Genomic DNA, 5000 nt, shown 5'->3' with positions numbered 1-5000 from the left:
AAACAGAGAAGTGGAGGCACGGCCATTGATAAGCACCAAGTCGAGGCGTCTCTTGCAAAAATTGCTTATAGGAAAGTGAACTCCGGTAAACCTTCGTTCGCAGTAAAGCTTCGTTTGAGTAAAGCTCTTCCTCCTCCTCCTCCTCCTCCTCCTCCTCCTCCTCCTCCTCCTCCTCCTCCTTCTCCTTGTACCTACCGGGACAAAATGTTAATAAGAAAAGAACGCTCGGTGGCTTTGTTCGTACAATCACTGATAGAGGAAACTGTTTTCCTTTTTCAGGTAAATAGTAGCCAGGCGCCTTGCAGCAGCAGCAGCAACAGAGGGGCCTTGAAGTAGTGGCAAGGCGTGTGCGTGCCCTGCGGCGCCATCCAGCCTCACCACGCACCAACCTGAAGGGCACGGCAGATACCACTTTGTAGGTGAGTACGTATGTTGGTTTGTAGGTCAAGGGGGACGGTAAGGGAGCATTACTGGAATTCTCCTCTTCCTCCTCCTCCTCCTCCTCTTCATCTCCTCCTCCTCCTCCTCCTCCTCCTCCTCCTCCTCCTCCTCGTGCTACTGCTCCTCCTGCTCCTCCACCTGCTCTTTCTTTTCGTTTATCCAGTCCCCGTAATCACACTTTACACACACGCGGGACGTCAACGCACCTTATGTTTTGTCGTGGTGGTGTCGTGTCTCGCTCCAGGATGGCCCGACCATTACCTCTGATGGAAGCACGAGAGCTACGAGACCTGCGGCCCCAGTAATGAGGAGGCGGGGGGAACGCCACGAGGAGGAGAAGAAGAAGAAGGAGGACGAAGAAATGGAAAAAACGGAGGAGAAGGGGGAGGAAGAGAAGACAGAGGAGGAGGAGGAGGATGAGAAGGAGAGAGTAGACGAGGAGGAGGACGAGGAAGAAGAAGAAAAGAAGACAGGAGCAGGAGAAGGAGGAAGAATATAAATAACTGTGGAAAAATAAATGTCTTTACCACTTTCTACACCACCACCACCACCACCACCACCACCACCTGGACTGCTCACCTGCTTGGCTGTAAGAAGCAGGTGACACTCAGGTAATTAAGAGGGTCATCCGTCAGGCTGCACGTCGGCTCTGGCCAGTGGGGGCGAGAGAGAGAGAGAGAGAGAGAGAGAGAGAGAGAGAGAGAGAGAGAGAGAGAGAGATCTATTGATGAGGTGTAAACAAGAAGTACAATGTGACCAGGTGTAATAATGAGTGAGTTAAGCCGCTTGTCATTATTAGTGTGTGTGTGTGTGTGTGTGTGTGTGTGTGTGTGTGTGTGTGTGTGTGTGTGTGTGTGTGTGTGTTTATGTATCTGTAATAACGAGGAGAAAGTCAGGTGTGGCTGTATGTAAATAATAGCATTAGTTATTAATAGTAAATAGTAGTAAGTTACACACACATAGACTCACCAGATACTCACACACACACACACACACACACACACACACACACACACACACACACACACACACACACACACACACACACACATTAACATCACCGTTCTATCCTCCTCCTCCTCCTCCTCCTCCTCCTCCTCCTCCTCCTCCTCCTCCTCCTCCTCCTCCTCCTCCTCCTCCTCCTCCTCGTCAGACGTAGATTACACATTTCCTTTTCACTCTCTACTAAAATTCCATGTGATTTTTTAATATCACATGGTTTCGCCTTTTTTTCCTGCCAGCCTCAGCTGGAGGGAGGGGTGGGTGGGGAGGAGCCTTCTGCTTTGCTGTCCTATCTCTACCACTGGTAGTTAGTAGATAGTCTTCACAAACAGCCTAGTAAGGACCTAAGGGTCTGTTGCTGTTTGTCTTCCTTTGTATTCTTATTCCTCCTCCTCCTCCTCCTCCTCCTCCTCCTCCTCCTCCTCCTCCTCCTCCTCCTCCTCCTCCTCCTCCTTCTTCTTCTTCTCCTCCTCCTCTTCCTCGTATGTTGTTGAAGTTTAAACATTTTCTCCCTCCTTGGTATTCTCCTTTCCTCCTCTTCCCCATTCGCTCTCTTCTCTTCCGTCACCTCTTCCCTGCATCCCTCGTTCCTCCTCCTCCTCTCTCTCTCTCTCTCTCTCTCTCTCTCTCTCTCTCTCTCTCTCTCTCTCTCTCTCTCTCTCTCTCTCTCTCTCTCTCTCTCTCTCTCTCTCTCTCTCTCTCTCTCTCTCTCTCTCTCTCTCTGTTACATAGAAGTCTTCCCTATCGTGCTTCTTCTTCTTCTCTTTGTTTTTCTTTATTTCTTCTTCTTCTTCCTCTTCTTTTTCTTCTCCCATCTTTTTGTCTTCCTTTTCTCATCTTCTCATCTCGGTATTCTTTTCTTCACCTTTCCATTTATTCTTCTTATTCTTCACTATCATTCTGCATTCTCTTCCATTTCTTCTTCTTTACTTCTTCTCCTTTTCTTTTTCTTCTTCTATCTCTTTTTGTCTTCCATTCTCTTCTCAGTACTCTTCTCTATCTTCTTACCTATCATTTTCCTTTTCTTCTTCTTCTCTTTTTCTTCTATCTTCTTTTTGTCTTCCTTTACCATCATTCTCTTCTCAGTACTGTTGTCTATCTTCTTTATCTTCTTACCTATCTATCCTTCACTATTATTCTCTTATTTCCTTTTCCTATTTCCTTTCTTTACTCTCTTTCTTGTATCTCTATTCACTTGTTTTTCTTTCTCTCAATAAACTGTTAATCTGGTGTCCTCTGCAGTCTCTCTCTCTCTCTCTCTCTCTCTCTCTCTCTCTCTCTCTCTCTCTCTCTCTCTCTCTCTCTCTCTCTCTCTCTCTCTCTCTCTCTCTCTCTCTCCAACTGGTTCTTGCTTCCCTCAGCACTTTCATATCCCCATTCCTCCTCCTCCTCCTCCTCCTCCTCCTCCTCCTCCTCCTCCTCCTCCTCCTCCTCCTCCTCCTCTCCTCCTCCTCTGTGGCGCCAGTCTGTCGCCACCTTTGTCGATGCTACCATTGCGCCTATATCACCCCCCAACCTCCCTCTCCTTCCTTCTCTCCCATCACACTACCCCCTCTCCCTCCATACTCTGCCTTCCCTACATCGCTTCCAGTTTTTTTCCCCTCTCTCTACTTTTTTTCCTTCCATAGCCCTCTCTGTCTCTCTCTCCCCTCCTCTCCTCTCACTGTGCGTGTTCCTATCCATAGATGCTTTGCGCCTACATAAGAACATACGAAAAGAGGGAAGCTGCAAGAGGCCGCCAGGTTTACACGTGGCAATCCCTGTGTGTTTAATCCCTGGAACGCATTTTTTACCATGAATTTTGGGAGTGACTGGACGATTATATATAGATGAAGAAGGATCTGTGGAGGTCAGACGATTAATGGCCACAGTCTTCACCATTTGAACCCCAACACAAGTATCTCAAGCTGTAAAAAATCATCAAATAGTAAGCAGAGTAAATATGAAAACGCGTCATGGTACTGAATGGGGTTAAAGCTACCTAATTCATCTATCAGCCCCATCCATGACCTTACCTCATTTTAAAGCTCCCTATTGACTCAGCCCTGACTACATGACCACTGAGTCCGTTACAGCAGTGTTTTCCAAGGCTACAGAGACGACTGACCTGGCTCTCTAGTGTTGCTCCTGTTGACAGTGTGGAAATGTTGTTTATGTGTGTCTGTAACTGTACAGGTCCTCTCAGAAACACGTGTAGCTTCAACGAGAGGGGTTTTGGGAAGTGGTGGTGGCGCGGGACCGTGTGTTTCTGTGAGGTTGGGTTTGAAGATGATGGTGGTGGTGGTGGTGGTAGTGATGGTGGTGGTGGTGGTGGAGATAACAAACATGCCGAAAGAAGAACTGAAAATAGTAAATAAAAAAGTAAATGAATAATAATAATGGAGTTATGGAGAGGGAAATCATAAAGGAAGGCAAAGGAAAAGAGGATGAAATGAGGAAAAAAACAAAGAAATGAAGCTAAAGAGAAGGAAGAGAAGAAGAAAAAGAACAATAGTAACAAAAACAACAACAATAATAATAACAACAACAACAACAACAATTTTTTACTCAGTTTCTCGGCTCCAACTTCCTTCACAGTTTTCGAGGGATCAGAGGCGTTTGAAATAGGCTTCTTCCTCCTCCTCCTCCTCCTCCTCCTCCTTCTCCTTCTCCTTCTCCTCCTCCTCCTCCTCCTCCTCCTCCTCCTCCTCCTCCTCCTCCTCCTCCTCCTCTCTTCTCTCCTATCAAGGCAAATTAGACAAGTTTTCTCCATTAAGAACACAACGTTGAGCAAAACTTGAACCATCACATCCCTTTCCTTTATCATTGCCAGAGAGAGAGAGAGGGGAGAGAGAGAGAGAGCTGTACCTAATCCTCGCTAGAATATCGCGTCACTTCAGCGGAACTAAACCAAGGCAATCCGTCCACTTCTTTGTAAATAATCCTGTCGGCCTTTGTTTGTGTGTGTGTATCCGTCTCTCTCTCTCTCTCTCTCTCTCTCTCTCTCTCTCTCTCTCTCTCTCTCTCTCTCTCTCTCTCTCTCTCTCTCTCTCTCACTTTGTTTTGTTATCTCTTTGTCATTTCCTTCTTTTTTTTCGTGTGTCCTATATGATTCATTTCCCCTCTCTCTCTCTCTCTCTCTCTCTCTCTCTCTCTCTCTCTCTCTCTCTCTCTCTCTCTCTCTCTCTCTCTCTCTCTCTCTCTCTCTCTCTCTCTCTCTCTCTCTCTCTCTACTATGCCTATTTATCTCTTACTTTCATTATTGCTTTTCCCTGCTCGCCATTAGTGTGTGTGTGTGTGTGTGTGTGTGTGTGTGTGTGTGTGTGTGTGTGTGTGTGTGTGTGTGTGTGTGTGTGTGTGTGTGTCGGCGCCAGCGAAGGTCATATGCACGTGGTGATATATATTGTATTGGCGTCGTGAGAGAGGGGCGTCATCTCATATGCATATATATTACTGGCTGATCATAGCTGGTGGCAGGCAGGCAGGGGAGGGACGGGAGGGAGGAGGCAGGTAGGTACGGAGGGAAGTTGGCAGGGGAGGAGGGGAACAGAGGGAACAAGGGGAGGAGAGGGTGGTAG

The 5000-nt window shown here is 47.1% G+C and overlaps 1 long non-coding RNA gene across 1 annotated transcript in view; it reads left to right on the top strand.

Moving 5' to 3' along the window:
• Window positions 1-5000, top strand: part of LOC123511629 — a 97329-nt gene that overhangs the window by 20205 nt on the left and 72124 nt on the right. The window contains exon 2 of the long non-coding RNA XR_006676874.1: window positions 280-419. This is a non-coding gene — a long non-coding RNA (uncharacterized LOC123511629). The remainder of the gene's footprint in view (window positions 1-279; window positions 420-5000) is intronic.

Source organism: Portunus trituberculatus, chromosome 31 (assembly GCF_017591435.1).
Source record: "Portunus trituberculatus isolate SZX2019 chromosome 31, ASM1759143v1, whole genome shotgun sequence".
NCBI lineage: Eukaryota > Metazoa > Arthropoda > Malacostraca > Decapoda > Portunidae > Portunus > Portunus trituberculatus.
Note: the sequence above shows the minus strand (reverse complement) of the source record. Positions and strands in the feature narration are given on the sequence as shown.